The following is an 18905-nucleotide window of genomic DNA, read 5'->3' as shown; positions in this document are numbered from 1 at the left end:
AATAGAGCCTACAAACGGAGGAAACGTGATCTATGGAGACAACAACACCGGCAAAGTAATCGGCATTGGAAAAGTTGGTAAAAATCCTTCTACCTCCATAGATAATGTTATACTTGTCAAAGGTCTCAAACATAATCTCATTAGTGTTAGCCAACTTTGTGACAAAGGAAACTTAGTCACCTTTGATTCAAAATGTTGTTTGATAAAAAGGCAAGACACTAATGAAATTGTGCTAATTGGGCACCGTGTTGACAATGTATACATGATTAATCTAAATGAAGTTTCCTCAAATGATGTGAAATGCCTTGTTAGTAAAAATGATGAAACTTGGTTATGGCATCGTAGAGTAGCTCATGCTAACATGGACCATCTTAACAAATTGGTCTCTAAAGAGTTAGTAATTGGCTTACCAAAGCTACGTTTTGAAAAAGACGTCCTTTGCGACGCATGTCAAAAGGGAAAACAAGTAAAGGCCTCTTTTAAATCCAAAAACATTGTTTCAACAACAAGGCCATTACAACTTTTGCACATGGATTTATTTGGTCCTTCTAGGACTATGAGCTTTGGTGGCAATTACTATGCTTTAGTTATTGTTGATGATTACTCTCGATTTACATGGACCTTGTTCCTAGCAAACAAGAGTGATGCATTTCGAGCATTCAAAAGATTAGCCAAAGTTATTCAAAATGAAAAGAATTTGCATATATCATCTATTAGAAGTGATCATGGTGGAGAATTTGAAAACAATCTTTTTGAAACTTTTTGTGAAGAAAATGGCATTGAGCATAATTTTTCCTCTCCTAGAACACCACAACAAAATGGTGTGGTTGAAAGGAAAAATCGTCATTTAGAAGAAATGGCGAGAACTATGCTCAATGAGGCTAATATTCCTAAGTACTTTTGGGCGGATGCGGTTAGTACCGCGTGTTATGTTATGAATAGGATTATCATTCGACCTATTCTTAAGAAAACACCGTACGAATTGTACAAAGGAAGAAAGCCAAATATTTCCCACCTTCACGTCTTTGGTTGTAAATGCTTTATTCTAAATAATGGAAAAGATAACTTAGGCAAATTTGATGCTAAGGCTGATGAAGGAATCTTCTTAGGCTACTCTTTAACTAGCAAAGCTTTTAGAGTATATAATAAACGCATCATGACTATGGAAGAAAGTATTCATGTCGCTTTTGATGAAACTAACCGTTGTTGTGCTAGAAAAGATTTTGATGAAAATGTAGAAAACTTTGATTCACTAAATTTGAATGGTGAAGACAAAGAAAAAGATTTAAATGAAGCCTCTACAAGCTCAACAAAGGATAGCGTTCAAGTTGAAGAAATTGAACCATCACAAGCACAAATAAATGCACTTCCAAAGGATTGGCGTACTTCAAAGGATCATCCTCTAGACAACGTCATTGGTGATGTTTCGAAAGGGGTAACAACTCGATCCACTTTTAGAAATTTATTTGCATATAGTGCTTTTGTTTCTCAAATTGAACCATCTACCATTGAGTCCGCAATTGATGATGAACATTGGGCTATGGCAATGCAAGAGGAGCTTAACCAATTCAAATGAAATGACGTTTGGGAATTGGTGCCTAAACCAAGTAATCAAACAATTGTAGGAACAAAATGGGTTTTTAGAAATAAACTCGATGAAAATGGTACAATTGTTAGAAACAAAGCTAGATTAGTAGCTAAAGGTTATAATCAAGAGGAAGGCATTGATTATGACGAAACTTATGCTCCCGTAGCTAGATTAGAAGCAATTAGGATGTTACTTGCTTTTGCATCCTCTTATAACTTCAAACTTTATCAAATGGATGTTAAGAGTGCCTTTCTTAATGGTTTCATTAAAGAAGAAGTATATGTTGAACAACCTCCCGGTTTTGAGGATTATGAAAATCCTAATCATGTTTTTAAACTCAAGAAAGCTCTTTATGGTCTTAAACAAGCTCCAAGAGCTTGGTATGAACGTTTGAGCAAGTTTTTAATAGAAAAGGGTTTTAGAAGAGGGAAGGTTGATACAACTTTATTTATCTTGATTGAAAACAAAAATATCCTTTTGGTACAAGTTTATGTCGATGACATAATATTTGGTTCAACTAACGAATCACTTTGCAAGTTTTTCTCAAACCTCATGCAAAGTGAATTTGAAATGTCCATGATGGGCGAACTCAACTTCTTCCTTGGTCTGCAAATCAAACAAGGAAAAGAAGGAACTTTCGTTAGCCAAACCAAATATTGCAAGGAACTGCTCAAAAGATTTGGAATGGACAATGCTAAGGCAATGGACACACCAATGAGCACTACTTGCTACCTTGACAAAGATGAACAAGGTAAAAGCATAGATGTAAAGAAGTATAGAGGCATGATAGGATCATTACTTTATCTAACGGCAAGTAGGCCAGATATCATGTTTAGTGTATGCATGTGTGCGAGATACCAAGCTAATCCTAAGGAATCTCACTTAAGTGCGGTAAAAAGGATTATGAAGTATCTCATAGGAACATTAAATGTTGGACTGTGGTATCCGAAAGGATCCACTTGTGATTTGATTGGTTATTCCGATTCCGATTTTGCCGGTTGCAAATTGGATAGGAAAAGCACTAGTGGCACTTGTCACTTGCTAGGAAACTCTCTTGTTTCATGGCATAGTAAGAAACAAGTAAGTGTAGCCTTGTCTACCGCCGAAGCCGAGTATGTAGCCGCCGGTAGTTGTTGCGCCCAAATTTTATGGATGAAACAACAACTTATGGACTATGGACTCATGCTTGATCACATTCCTATCAAATGTGATAATACTAGTGCAATAAATTTAACCAAGAATCCGGTTCAACATTCAAGAACCAAGCATATTGAGATTAGACATCACTTCATAAGAGACCATGTTGAAAAGGGTGATGTGGTTATTGAATTTGTCGAAACTAGTAAACAACTAGCGGACATCTTCACTAAACCTTTATGTAAAGAAAGTTTTTTTAACATCCGAAATGAACTTGGTATCTTGGATTCTAATCTAATAGGATTTGTTTGAATTCATTGTATTTATATTGCTATTTTTGTATCTCTTACTAACTTAAGCATTGGAGATATCCAATTAGCCATTGTTTTGTAGGTTTATGAGTTGATGAATGAGTGATTAATCTTGAGGTAGATTGAAGAATTTGAAGATTATAAACAATGGAGGATCAACAAATTGAAGTTTATAATGGTTTAAGTGAGTATATACATGATGGAACTCAAAGGATTGAAGAAAGAACCACCAAAGGATGAAAATTTGGTGATTTTGGGCAAAATGATGCATGTTGCATCGATGCAACCAAGCTTTGCATCGATGCAAAGCACACGACGTGCTATGTGCATCGATGCAAAGCCTATTGCATCGATGCAAACACGACCAAATTGCACAAAAACACGTGAATTTGGCATTTTTGAGCAACAAAACCCCACTTTTTCATCATCTTCAACCTCACAACTCATATCCCCACATTCAAACCTCCATAACCTCCAAAACAAGCTCACATATAGCTTCATACAACTCACAAAACTTTGATACCCACTACAAACAAATTACATATTTGAAGTCCCCACATTCTCCTCAACAAAACCCATAAAACAAAATCATCCACAATGCCTAGAATCAAGAGAACCATCAAGAAGTCAAAAGGCTCTTCAAGTGTGGTTCCACCTCCAAATGATCATCCTTTGGCAAGGTACTTTGCTTCTAATGAAGATCTTCAATTCTATGAGGCAAGGCTCGCCGGAAGAAAGGAAATTCCTCCGAGGTATTTGGATCCGACCCTTCTTGTCATTCATAAGTTTGATACTCTTAAGGCTATTCTAGTTCATCAAGGCCTCATGGATTTTGTTCAAATTAAGAGTAAATATTATCCGGATTTAGTTGCCATAGCCTATAGTACACTCATGATTGAGATTGATGAGGAAGATGAATCAAATTTCACATTATTCTTCAAGATAGGAAGAAAGGATTATAGGCTAGATGGTGATGAGTTAGCCACCATTTGGGAGTTGCCAAATCAAGGTGACTTGTTTCAAGGTGGTAAAACCCCAATTGTTGATGAACAAGGTCCTCAAGAGCAAGCTCCTCCACAAGCACCTCAAGCTCAAGAACCACCCTCCTTGGTTGATGTAATGAGAGAATTACAATCCATCAACCAAAACATCCAAAGGATTGAAGTAGAGCATGGTAGGCAACTTGAAGCACTTAATCGTCGTGTGTCTCGTGTAGATCATCGCACGGGTCGCTTGGATCGTCGTATTGATGACTTATATAAGCATTTCAGCATCCACCTACCATATGAAGAGGATACTGATGATGATGAAGACCAAGATTGATTGTCTCCTCTTCATCAAGTCACTTTTTATTGCTTTATGCTTATTTGATTATATGAATTGTTAAACTAACTCCTAGTAAGCTAAGGATTTCTATTATGGTTTAAATACTTTGATATTTCCTTCATAAATAACTCAAAATAGGCTTGGTACCCCTATTTTAAGTTAATGTGCATGCCTTGATATATTTCACTTCTTTAGGGGGAATTATGCATGCTTATTATATATAAAAAGAGGAAATCAAATTCTTTTTGAAAGGGGGAATATCTCATCCTTGAGATTAATAGAGAAATTGAACTTAAAAAAAATTCATTGTTTTATGCATGCTTCTATGACACATTTCAAACTCCCTTCTTTTTGATAATGTCAAAAGGGGGAAGAAAAGTTTGAGGATATTTGAAGTTTTGAACTTTTGAAAAAGGAAGAAAAGTTTGAGGATATTTGAAGTTTTGAACTTTTGAAAAAGAAGAAGTTTGAGGATTTGAAAAGAAGAAATAAGTTTGCGAAACAATGATTTCAAAAAGACTTCCGCTAAGCAAAAACTTTGATATCTAAATCGTTTTCTTTGATAAACGCCCTTTAAAGGAACAAATGCACATATTTAGGGGGAACTCCTGCAAAAAAAATTTTTGTGAAGTCTTCTCCAAAGCTTTCTATAAAACAAAGTGCATTATTGTTGCTTTCAAAATCATTTATAAATGCATATCCTCAAAATTGGTTTGTCATTATCAAAAAAGGGGGAAATTGTAAATCATGTTGCTTGTATGTGAAGTTTGTATTCGTAGGTTTTGATGAATGACAAACCAACAAACGACATGAAAGACAAACCAACAAACAACTTGAATGAACAAGTGATGAGCGGATAATTTGTACGCTTTTTGGCATTGTTTCTAGTATGTTTTTAGTATAATTTAGTTAGTTTTTAGTATATTTTTATTAGTTTTTAGCTAAATTTCACTTTTCTGGACTTTACTATGAGTTTGTGTGTTTTTCTGTGATTTCAGGTATTTTCTTGCTGAAATTGAGGGTCCTGAGCAAAAATCTTATTCAGAGACTGAAAAGGACTGCAGATGCTGTTGGATTCTGACCTCCCTGCACTCGAAGTGGATTTTTTGGAGCTACAGAAGCCCAATTGGCGCGCTCTCAACGGTGTTGGAAAGTAGACATCCTGGGCTTTCCAGCAATATATGATAGTTCATACTTTGCCCAAGATTTGATGGCCCAAACCGGCGTGGCAAATCAGCCTCAGAAATTCCAGCGTTTAACGCTGGAACTGGCATAAAACTTGGAGTTAAACACTCAAACTGGCATAAAAGCTGGCGTTTAACTCCAGAAAAGGTCTCTACACGAAAATGCTTCATTGCTCAGCCCAAGCACACACCAAGTGGACCCAGAAGTGGATTTTTACGTCATTTACTCATTTCTGTATACCCTAGGTTACTAGTTTACTATTAATAGGATCTTTTGACATTGTATCAGTACCTCATGACACTTTACACATTTCTCATTGTATCTTCTACGGCATGAGTCTCTAAACCCCATGGTTGGGGGTGAGGAGCTCTGCTGTGTCTTGATGGATTAATGCAATTACTACTGTTTCTCATTCAATCATGCTTGCTTCCATTCTAAGATATTACTTGTTCTTAAACCGGATGAATGTGATGATCCGTGACAATCATCATCATTCTCAACTATGAACGTGTGCTTGACAACCACCTCCGTTCTACCTTAGATTAAGTAGATATCTCTTGGATTCTTTAACCGGAATCTTCGTGGTATAAGCTAGAACTGATGGCGGCATTCAAGAGAATCCGGAAGGTCTAAACCTTGTCTGTGGTATTCTGAGTAGGATTCAATGATTGAATGACTGTGACGAGCTTCAAACTCCTGAAGGCGGGGCGTTAGTGACAGACGCAAAAGAATCACTGGATTCTATTCCGGCCTGATTGAGAACCGACAGATGGATAGCCGTGCCGTGACAGGGTGCGTTGAACATTTCCACTGAGAGGATGGGAGGTAGCCACTGACAACGGTGAAACCCTTGCATACAGCTTGCCATGGAAGGAGCCTTGCGTGCTTGAAGAAGAAGACAGTAGGAAAGCAGAGATTCAGAAGATGGAGCATCTCCAAAACCTCAACCTGTTCTCCATTACTGCAAAACAAGTACTTATTTCATGTTCTTTTACTTTTCACAAACAATCCTGATAATTTCTGATATCCTGACTAAGATTTACAAGATAACCATAGCTTGCTTCAAGCCGACAATCTCCGTGGGTCGACCCTTACTCACGTAAGGTATTACTTGGACGACCAACTTGCTGGTTAGTTGTGCGGGGTTGTAAAAGTATGATTGCAATTTCGTGCACCAAGTTTTTGGCGCCGTTGCCGGGGATTGTTCGAGTTTGGACAACTGACAGCTTATCTTGTTGCTTAGATTAGGACTGTTTTATTTTTGTTGGTTTAGAGTCTTTTAGTTGAGTCTAGTTCATATTTTAAGTTTGGTGTCAATTGCATGCTTTTGCTTTTCTTTTAGTTTTTCGAATTTGCATGTCCTTAGTCTCTTTTTGATCCGTAAAAATTCTAAGTTTGGTGTCCTCTTTGTGTTTTTCATTTAAAATTTTCGAAAGTTAGTGTTTGATTTTCTAAAAATTTTAAGTTTGGTGTCATTTTGTTGTTTTTCTCTTTCCTCTTTTCAAAAAATCAAATCTTTTTCATAAAAATCTTTCAATCATATCTTTCTAATTGCTAATCTCAAAATCTTTTTAATTAACTAATTGATTCAGTTCTCAATTTGCTTTGATCTTATTTTCTTTTTGATTTTCGAATTTTCACTTTAATTTTCTTTTGTTTTATTTTATTTTTTTCGTTTAATTCAAAAAAAAAAACAAAATATATCTATTTGCAATCCATTATGGATCTAAGCGGGATTGATCAGTCCAAAAGGACTCTAGGGTCATATGCTAACCCCATTACAGCTGCATATGGGAGTAGCATATGTACACCTCCCATCAAAGCAAGCAGCTTTGAGCTAAATCCTCAACTCATTATCATAGTGCAGCAAAATTGCCAGTATTCCGGTCTTCCACAGGAAGAACCCACTGAGTTTCTGGCACAGTTCTTACAAATTGCTGACACAGTACATGATAAAGAGGTGGATCAGGATGTCTACAGACTATTACTGTTTCCATTTGCTGTAAAAGATCAGGCTAAAAGGTGGTTGAATAACCAACCTACAGCAAGCATAAAGACATGGAAACAGTTGTCAGACAAATTCCTGAATCATTTTTACCCTCCAAAGAGGATGACACAGCTAAGGCTGGACATCCAAGGCTTTAAACAAGAGGATAATGAATCCCTTTATAATGCTTGGGAGAGGTATAGAGGTATGCTAAGGAAATGTCCCTCTGAAATATTTTCAGAGTGGGTACAGTTAGACATTTTCTACTATGGGCTTACAGAAAAAGCTCAGATGTCTTTAGACCACTCAGCTGGTGGATCTATACACATGAGGAAGACAATTGAAGAAGCTCAAGAGCTTATAGACACTGTTGCTAGAAACCAATATTTGTACTCTAGCAATGAGTTCTCTCCAAAAGAGGAAGTCATAGCAATAGTCACTGACCCTAGTCCTCAAGAACAGATAATTGAGCTTAATCAACAATTGCTCCTGATGACAGAACAGTTAGCAGACTTTAAAGAGATGCTCCATGAAACTAAAGTTGCTAACAAGAGCATAGAACTGCAGTTGAATCAAGCAAAACAGCAAATATCTAAACAGATAACAGAGGAATGTCAAGCAGTTCAACTGAGGAGTGGGAAGACACTGAATAACACTGCTCAAAAGAGCAAAAAGCCAAATAAGGAACAATTGACAGAGGATAACTAAACCACTGTTCAAAATCCCTCTGAGGACAGTAAGAGCCCAGAGAGGAATGTTATTGGCGTTCAAACGCCAGAAAGGGAAGGAAAGCTGGCGTTAAACGCCCATTCCCTGCCCAGTTCTGGCGTTCAAACGCCAGAAAAAGGGGAAAAGTTGGCGTTAAACGCCCACTTTCCACCCAATCCTGGTGTTCAAACGCCAAGGGAGGATCAGACACTTGAGAGTACTGACAGTAATCCCTCTAACAAGGCTTCTTCAACCACTTCTGTAAGGAATAAACCTGCAGCATCTAAGGTTGAAGAATATAAAGCCAAGATGCCTTATCCTCAAAAACTCCGCCAAGCGGAACAGGATAAGCAATTTGCCCGCTTTGCAGACTATCTAAGGACTCTTGAAATAAAGATTCCGTTTGCAGAGGCACTTGAGCAAATACCTTCTTATGCTAAGTTCATGAAAGAGATCTTAAGTCATAAGAAGGATTGGAGAGAAACTGAAAAAGTTTTTCTCACTGAAGAATGCAGTGCAGTCATATTAAAGAGCTTACCAGAAAAGCTTCAAGATCCAGGAAGCTTTATGATACCATGCACATTAGAAGGTGCTTGCACCAAGACAGCCCTATGTGATCTTGGAGCAAGCATCAATCTAATTCCTGCATCCACTATCAGAAAGCTTGGGTTGACTGGAGAAGTCAAACCAACCCAGATATGCCTCCAACTTGCTGATGGCTCCATTAAATATCCATCAGGCATAATAGAGGATATGATTGTCAAGGTTGGGCCATTCGCCTTTCCAACTGACTTTGTGGTGCTGGAAATGGAGGAGCACAAGAGTGCAACTCTCATTCTAGGAAGACCTTTCCTAGCAACTGGACGAACTCTCATTGATGTACAAAAAGGGGAAGTAACCTTGAGAGTCAATGAGGATGAGTTCAAGTTGAATGCTGTAAAAGCTATGCAGCATCCAGACACACCACATAACTGCATGGGCGCTGACATTATTGACTCTCTGGTAGAAGAGATCAATATGACTGAAAGCCTAGAATCAGAGCTTGAGGACATCTTCAAAGATGCTCAACCTGATCAAGAAGAACCAGAGGAAGCAAAGGAATTTTCGAAAATTCCTCAGGAGGAGGATAAGCTTCCCAAACCTGAAATCAAACCACTACCACCATCCCTGAAATATGCATTTCTGGGAGGGAGTGAAACTTTTCCAGTGATTATAAGCTCTGCTTTAAATCCACAGGAAGAGGAAGCACTGATTCAAGTGCTAAGGACACACAAGACAGCTCTTGGGTGGTCCATAAGTGATCTCAAGGGCATTAGCCCAGCTAGATGCATGCACAAGATCCTGTTGGAGGATAATGCCAAACCAGTGGTCCAACCACAAAGGAGGGTAAATCCAGCCATGAAGGAGGTGGTACAGAAAGAGGTCACTAAACTACTAAAGGCTGGGATTATTTATCCTATTTCTGATAGCCCTTGGGTGAGCCCTGTCCAAGTTGTCCCCAAAAAGGGAGGCATGATAGTGGTTCATAATGAAAAAAATGAACTGGTTCCTACAAGAACAGTCACAGGGTGGCGTATGTGTATTGACTATAGAAGGCTCAATACAGCCACCAGAAAGGATCATTTTCCTTTACCATTCATAGACCAAATGCTAGAAAGACTAGCTGGTCATGATTATTACTGCTTTTTGGATGGCTATTCAGGTTACAACCAGATTGCAGTAGACCCTCAGGACCAAGAGAAAACAGCATTTACTTGCCCTTCTGGCGTGTTTGCCTACAGAAGGATGCCTTTTGGTCTGTGCAATGCACCTGCAACCTTTCAAAGGTGCATGCTCTCTATCTTCTCAGATATGGTAGAGAAATTTCTGGAAGTCTTCATGGATGATTTTTCAGTATATGGAGACTCATTCAGCTCCTGTCTTAATCACCTAGCACTCATCCTGAAAAGGTGCCAAGAGACTAACCTGGTTTTAAACTGGGAGAAATGTCACTTTATGGTGACTGAAGGAATTGTCCTTGGGCACAAAATTTCAAGCAGGGGAATAGAGGTGGATAAGGCAAAGGTAGAGGTAATTGAAAAATTACCACCACCTGCCAATGTTAAGGCAATCAGAAGCTTTCTGGGGCATGCAGGATTCTACAGAAGGTTTATAAAGGATTTTTCGAAAATTGCAAAACCTTTGAGTAACCTGTTAGCTGCTGACACACCATTTGTGTTTGACACACAGTGTCTGCAGGCATTTGAGACCCTGAAAGCTAAGCTGGTCACAGCACCAGTCATCTCTACACCAGATTGGACATTGCCATTTGAACTAATGTGTGATGCCAGTGACCATGCCATTGGTGCAGTGTTGGGACAGAGGCATAACAAGCTTCTGCACGTCATTTATTTGCCAGTCGTGTTCTAAATGACGCACAGAAGAATTACACAACCATAGAAAAAGAGTTACTTGCAGTGGTCTATGCCATTGACAAGTTTAGATCCTATCTAGTGGGATCCAAAGTGGTTGTGTACACTGACCATGCTGCTCTTAAATACTTACTCACAAAGCAGGATTCAAAACCCAGACTTATAAGATGGGTGTTGCTTCTGCAAGAGTTTGATATAGAAATAAGAGACAGAAAAGGGACAGAGAACCAAGTAGCTAGTCATCTGTCCCGAATAGAACCAGTAGCTGGGGCGTCCCTCCCTTCTACTGAGATCTCTGAGACCTTCCCAGATGAGTAACTCTTTGCCATTTAGGAAGCTCCATGGTTTGCAGATATTGCAAATTATAAAGCTGTGAGGTTCATACCCCAGGAGTACAGCAGAGTGCAAAGAAAGAAATTAATTTCAGATGCCAAGTACTACCTCTGGGATGAACCATATCTCTTTAAAAGATGTGCAGACGGAATGATCCGCAGATGTGTACCCAGAGAAGAAGCACAAAGGATCCTATGGCACTGCCATGGATTACAGTATGGAGGACATTTTGGAAGTGAGCGAACAGCCACTAAAGTCCTCCAATGTGGCTTCTACTGGCCTACTCTCTATAAAGATTCCCGAGAGTTTGTGCGTAACTGTGACAGTTGCCAAAGAGCTGGTAACTTGCCTCACGGATATGCCATGCCTCAACAAGGGATATTAGAGATAGAATTGTTTGATGTATGGGGAATTGACTTCATGGGGCCATTCCCACCATCATACTCAAACACTTACATTCTGGTGGCAGTGGACTACGTATCTAAGTGGGTAGAAGCAATTGCTACACCCACTAATGATACCAAGACCGTGCTAAAGTTCCTCCAGAAACACATCTTCAGCAGGTTTGGTGTTCCCAGAGTACTAATCAGTGACGGGGGCACTCATTTCTGCAATAGACAGCTATACTCTGCTATAGTTAGATATGGAATTAGCCACAAAGTGGCAACTCCGTATCACCCACAGACAAATGGGCAAGCTGAAGTCTCTAACAGAGAGCTAAAAAGAATCCTAGAACGGATTGTGATAGCCCGAAGGAAGGATTGGGCAAAGAGCTTGGATGATGCTCTGTGGGCATACAGAACAGCATTCAAGACTCCTATAGGAACCTCTCCATACCAACTGGTGTATGGGAAGGCCTGTCATCTGCCCGTGGAACTGGAACATAAAGCCTACTAGGCAACCAGATTCCTAAACATGGATGCACAGTTAGCTGGTGAAAAAAAACTGCTCCAGCTAAATGAGCTAGAGGAGTTCAGACTCAATGCCTTTGAAAATGCAAAAATTTATAAGGAAAAGGCAAAGAAGTGGCATGACAAGAAGTTGTCAACCAGAGTCTTTGAACCAGGACAAAAAGTTCTGCTCTTCAACTCTAGGCTCAAACTGTTTCCAGGAAAACTCAAATCCCGGTGGAGGGGTCCGTATGTGATTACAAGAGTGTCACCATATGGATATGTTGAGCTTCAGGATATTGATTCTGACAAAAAGTTCATTGTTAATGGACAGAGAATCAAGCATTATCTTGAAGGCAATTTTGAGCAGGAATGCTCAAAACTGAGACTTGAGTAATTCTCAGTAAAGGTCCAGCTAAAGACAGTAAAGAAGCGCTTGCTGGGAGGCAACCCAGTCATTAGGAGGTTATATAATTTGTTCTTACAAAGGCAAGTATCAAAAATGAAGGAATTCACAGAGTTACAGAAGGATTCAGCTCAAAAAGCAGAGAAAAAGAGCTTACTGGCAAAAAAACGCCAGTAAGGGGCATTTTGGGCGTTAAACGCCAGAATGGGTACCATTCTGGGCGTTTAACGCCAGGAATGGTGCCATTTTGGGCGTTAAACGCCAGAATGGGCACCATTTTGGGCGTTTAACGCCAGGTGTGCAGCATCCTGGGCATTTAGAAAAACGCCCAGTGATAAAGGAATTCTGGCGTTTAATGCCAGCCAAGGCACCTGGCTGGGCGTTAAACGCCCAAAAGGGGCAACAAATGGGCGTTAAACGCCAGAATGGGTGCCATTCTGGGCGTTTAAGTACGCCAGAAAGGTGGGGGGACCACAATTTTGTTTTCAAATCAAATTTTTTCAAACTTTCCTTTTCTTACCCATATTTTTCTACAAAAAACACAATTCAATCTCTCATCATTCACTTTCAAATTTTCAAAATTCTAAAATCATTCTTCAAAACTCTCAAATGATTCTCAAATTTTGTTCAAAAACTCACCCTTTTCTCAATTTCTTTCCATATCTTCTCAAATCTCCTTTCAAATTTTTCTTTTTTATTCGAAATCTCCCCTCCCCACCTTATAAATACACATTTGGCCCCCCTCATTCCACCACACCATTCGAATTCACTCTTCCTCTCTCTCTCTCTCTTCTTTCCTTTCTTTTGCTTGAGGACAAGCAAACCTCTAAGTTTGGTGTGCTTTTCCGTGATCACTAAGCCAAGATTCATCAAGATCATGGCTCCTAAGGGAAAACAAACCAATTTAAGAGGAAAGAAAGAGAATAATCCAAAGAATCTTTGGAATCAAGAGAAGTTCTTTACCAAAGAACATGAAGACCATTATCACAAAATAATGGGTCTGAGGTCAGTGATCCCGGAAGTAAAATTTGATCTGAAAGAAGATGAGTATCCGGGGATCCAAGAGCAAATTCGAAACAGAGGATGGGAAGTTCTAACCAATCCTGAAATAAAGGTTGGAAGGAACATGGTTCAGGAATTCTACTCAAATCTGTGGCTAACAGATAAGCAGAGAATGACTGGAACTGCTTACCATACCTACAGAACCATGGTCAGAGGGAAAGTTATGTACTTCCATCTGGACAAAATAAGATAAATCTTCAAATTACCTCAACTGCAAGATGATCCTGAATCCTTTAATAGGAGGATGGTGAGAGCAGATAAAGGGTTGGATCAAGTTCTAGAGGACATATGCCTCCCTGGAACTAAATGGATAACCAATTCTAAGGGTGTCCCAAACCAACTCAAGAGGGGTGACCTCAAACCAATTGCAAGAGGTTGGCTAGACTTTATTGGGCGTTCCATACTACCCACTAGCAACCGTTCTGAGGTCACCATCAAGAGAGCAGTGATGATTCATTGCATTATGCTTGGAAGAGAAGTGGAGGTTCATCATGTGATTGCTTGTGAGATCTACACAATTGCAAATAAGAATTCCACTGAAGCCAAATTGGCTTACCCAAGCTTGATCTCCTTGCTCTGTAAAGAGGCTGGGGTGAAGATGGGAGTAGATGAATTTATACCCATTGAACATCCAATCACCAAGAAGTCAATGGAAGGACAAATGCAAGACAACTCTATCAAAAGGAGGGCGCAGGAGTTCCTCCCTGAATTCCCTGAAATTGGCTACTGGGCCAGCCTAGAAGCATCTATTACCAAATTGCAAGAGACTATGGAGTAACTGAAGGAAGAACAGCAGAATCAGAACTGCATGCTCTGCAAATTGCTGAAGGAGCAAGAGAAGCAGGGGCGTGAACTCCAAGAGTTGAAACGCCAAAAGCTCTCCTCTCAAGCTGAGGGAGCATCCACTTCTCAAAATCAAGGTTGTTGTGTCCTAACTCTGTGAAAAACCTCTATCATTAGGAGCCTATTTTTGCGTTTTTTTATTTTCTATTTTTAATTTTCTAGTCTAATCTTATATCTATTTTTGAGTCTTGTTCTTAATTCATAATTAATAAAATTTAAAATTCATGCCTTAAAGCTATGAATATCCTATGAATCCATCACCTCTCTTAAATGAAAAATGCTTTAATCACAAAAGAACAAGAAGTACAGGATTTTGAAATCTATCCTTGAAACTAGTTGAATTAGTGTGATGTGGTGACAATAATTTTTGTCTTCCGAATGAATGCTTGAATAGTGCATATGTCTTTTGAATTTGTTGTTTTGAGAATGCTAAAAATTGTTGGCTCTTGAAAGAATGAGGAAAAAGAGAACTGTTATTGAGGATCTAAAAAATATTAGATTGATTCTTGAAGCAAGAAAAAAGCAGTGAATACAAAAAAAAATCGAAAAAAAAAGAAGAAAGAAAGAAAAAGAAAAAGAAAGAAATAAAGTTGTGATCCAAGGCAAAAAGAGTGTGCTTAAGAACCCTGGACACCTCTAATTGGGGACTCTAGCAAAGCTGGGTCACAATCTGAAAAGGTTCACCCAATTATGTGTCTGTGGCATGTATGTATCCGGTGGTAATACTGGAAGACAGAGTGCTTTGGGCCACAGCCAAGACTCATACAATAGCTATGTTCAAGAATCATTATGCTTAACTAGGAGAATCAATAACACTATCTGAGTTCTGAGTTCTTATAGATGCCAATCATTCTGAACTTCAAAGGATAGAGTGAGATGCCAAAACTGTTCGGAGGCAAAAAGCTACTAGTCCCGCTCATCTAATTGGAGCTATGTTTCCTTGATATTTTGGAGTCTTTAGTATATTCTCTTCTTTTTATCTTATTTTGATTTTCAGTTGCTTGGGGACAAGCAACAATTTAAGTTTGGTGTTGTGATGAGCGGATAATTTGTACGCTTTTTGGCATTGTTTCTAGTATGTTTTTAGTATGATTTAGTTAGTTTTTAGTATATTTTTATTAGTTTTTAGCTAAAATTCACTTTTCTGGACTTTACTATGAGTTTGTGTGTTTTTCTATGATTTCAGGTATTTTCTGGCTGAAATTGAGGGTCCTGAGCAAAAATCTGATTCAGAGACTGAAAAGGACTGCAGATGCTGTTGGATTCTGACCTCCCTGCACTCGAAGTGGATTTTCTGGAGCTACAGAAGCCCAATTGGTGCGCTCTCAATGGCGTTGGAAAGTAGACATCCTGGGCTTTCCAGCAATATATGATAGTCCATACTTTGCCCAAGATTTGATGGCCCAAACCGGCGTGGCAAATCAGCCTCAGAAATTCCAGCGTTTAACGCTGGAACTGGCATAAAACTTGGAGTTAAACGCCCAAACTGGCATAAAAGCTGGCGTTTAACTCCAGAAAAGGTCTCTACACGAAAATGCTTCATTGCTCAGCCCAAGCACACACCAAGTGGACCCAGAAGTGGATTTTTACGTCATTTACTCATTTCTGTATACCCTAGGTTACTAGTTTACTATTAATAGGATCTTTTGACATTGTATCAGTACCTCATGACACTTTACACGTTTCTCATTGTATCTTCTATGGCATGAGTCTCTAAACCCCATGGTTGGGGGTGAGGAGCTCTGCTGTGTCTTGATGGATTAATGCAATTACTACTGTTTCTCATTCAATCATGCTTGCTTCCATTCTAAGATATTACTTGTTCTTAAACCGGATGAATATGATGATCCGTGACAATCATCATCATTCTCAACTATGAACGTGTGCTTGACAACCACCTCCGTTCTACCTTAGATTAAGTAGATATCTCTTGGATTCTTTAACCGGAATCTTCGTGGTATAAGCTAGAACTGATGGCGGCATTCAAGAGAATCCGGAAGGTCTAAACCTTGTCTGTGGTATTCTGAGTAGGATTCAATGATTGAATGACTGTGACGAGCTTCAAACTCCTGAAGGCGGGGCGTTAGTGACAGACGCAAAAGAATCACTGGATTCTATTCCGGCCTGATTGAGAACCGACAGATGGATAGCCGTGCCGTGACAGGGTGCGTTGAACATTTCCACTGAGAGGATGGGAGGTAGCCACTGACAACGGTGAAACCCTTGCATACAGCTTGCCATGGAAGGAGCCTTGCGTGCTTGAAGAAGAAGACAGTAGGAAAGCAGAGATTCAGAAGATGGAGCATCTCCAAAACCTCAACCTGTTCTCCATTACTGCAAAACAAGTACTTATTTCATGTTCTTTTACTTTTCACAAACAATCCTGATAATTTCTGATATCCTGACTAAGATTTACAAGATAACCATAGCTTGCTTCAAGCCGACAATCTCCGTGGGATCGACCCTTACTCACGTAAGGTATTACTTGGACGACCCAGTGCACTTGCTGGTTAGTTGTGCGGGGTTGCAAAAGTGTGATTGCAATTTCGTGCACCAACAAGCATGTTGAAAGATCAACCAACATTCAACGTTGAGGAATGAAGAGTTGAAAGCAACACAACAACAACAAGAAACTCAAGTCCACAACATTTGAAGACAAGTATAGTGTCTTAGGACTTAGGTAACTTCTTGTTAAGAACCAATTGCTAAATCTCTCAACACACACTCACAAAATGTTTTGATGCATATCTTGCAATTCGATGCTAGCCAAATGGTTTAAAACTTGTTTTCAAAGGTACAAAAGCATAGGAATTGACTCCAACAAGTTTGAGATCAATCCTAAGTATTTTAAAGTGATTTTAAGCCATTCTTTAAGGTTTGCATCGATGCACACTCATCTTGCATCGATGCAAAGCATGCGACGACTTGTTGAATCGATGCAAAGATGTTTGCATCGATGCAACCTAGCTGAAAATTCAAATTTCAGCTTCAAAGACACATTTGCATCGATGCAAAGTGTTATGCATCGATGCAAATAATTCAAAAACATAAAAAAACGGCTAGTTTTGACAAAAAGGCTCCATCCCATTAACTCCCCAACATTTCTAAGGTTTGGGGAGTCTATAAATAGATGGATTGAAGCCTTATTTCATATACTTGATTTTTTGCAAACTATATTGTTCATATTCTTTCATTCTACACATTTTTTAAGGTGTTATAATACACAATTTGAGAGAGCAATATCAATTGGTTCAATAGTGCTAAACTTGTAATCATACACTCTTCTAGAGAGTACTCATTTCATCTCAACAATTCTTTGAGAATTGTTTTCTTGTACACTTTGCAAATTGGAGTGTGATCTACAAGGTTGAGTCAAGAGTTATAAACACTATAGTCGGTGAGGATACCAAAGAGGTATACTAAGTACTCAAGGCAAATCTTAGAGAAGGTATCTCTAAGTGGAGTGGGTTAGTATACGAGTGGTGATCATATACCGTGAGGTGTTAGAAACTAAGGACTCGGATTGTAAAAGGTTTTGCGCGAGCACCTTGAAGCTTGGCAATAGTGGAACTTCTCAATTGCGATTGAGAAAGAAAGTGGACGTAGGACAAGGATTGTGCCGAACCACTCTAAATAGCGTTTGCATCTCTCCAAACTCATCTCTTCAATATTATTGTCTTTTACCTTTGAGCAAATAAATTGTGATCGAAAAGTAGCTTCGTAAGTACTTAAGGAGTAGCTTAAGTCCGATTGGTGAAAAGCTTGATCAATTTATTTGAGTTGGTGTCTATTGGAAAGTAAAAGCTCCTTATAAATGCTTAGCAATTGAGTTAAGCTCTTGGAAAAATACTAGTACAATAACACTTTTGTATATTGTCTTTAACTTTCGCAAAAAGATTCATTGTTGTTGCAATACTCAATTCACCCCCCCTCTTGAGTAATTGTGCATAGGTTCTACAAGATGGATCACTCAAAAATCTCTTCGTATCCAGATGGGGAGGCTTCCCCTACAAATCTTCAAGAACAACTACAAAGGCCCGCTCAACCTCACTAAGCATTTCCCATGTGTAACGTGGCACTCTTACATTCTTTTGCCACTCTAGAGGAAAAGCAGGCTCATCACTTTCATCAAGAAAAAAGGGGCGGGCCCCCTCAATAGCTCGAACTTTAAAGAAGTAGTTCTTGAAGTCCTTAAAAGACTCATCATACATCGCAAACACTTTATGGCCCTGGGCGGACCGGAAAGAAACCCAAGAAGCTTTCTTTTTTGAAGAACCGCCAGGCTTGGCGGAAACAAACAAGTAAAGAAAAAGAGTATGGGAAGGTGTTACATCTAGTTCACGACAGAGAAGTTGGAAAATTTTAATAAAACCCCAGGAATTCGGGTGAAGCTGAGATGGAGCAATGTTACATGACCACAACAGGTCGGTTTCAAAAGCAGTAAAAGGAAAAGAAACGTTCAACTGACTAAAAAAGTATTCGTAAGCATAAAAGAAGGGACGCTCTCCCTCAACAGAAGTCGGAAAGCAAACTCTCTCGTCAGAATCAGGGGCAACAAGCTCGTAATCCTCCTCACGGGCATTGTTACCACAAATCCTATGGCGCTTCCTCAGTTCTGTGCAAAACTCAGCATCCACAACAGAAACACACAACAAAATAAGGGAGTCCAGCCAATCGGACATCCCCTCGGGAACTCTGGACGACATCTCTACAATATT

The sequence above is a fragment of the Arachis hypogaea genome, chromosome 4 (genome assembly GCF_003086295.3).
Source record: "Arachis hypogaea cultivar Tifrunner chromosome 4, arahy.Tifrunner.gnm2.J5K5, whole genome shotgun sequence".
Classification (NCBI taxonomy): domain Eukaryota; kingdom Viridiplantae; phylum Streptophyta; class Magnoliopsida; order Fabales; family Fabaceae; genus Arachis; species Arachis hypogaea.
The sequence above is the reverse complement of the archived record's forward strand: the minus strand, read 5'-3'. Positions refer to the sequence as shown.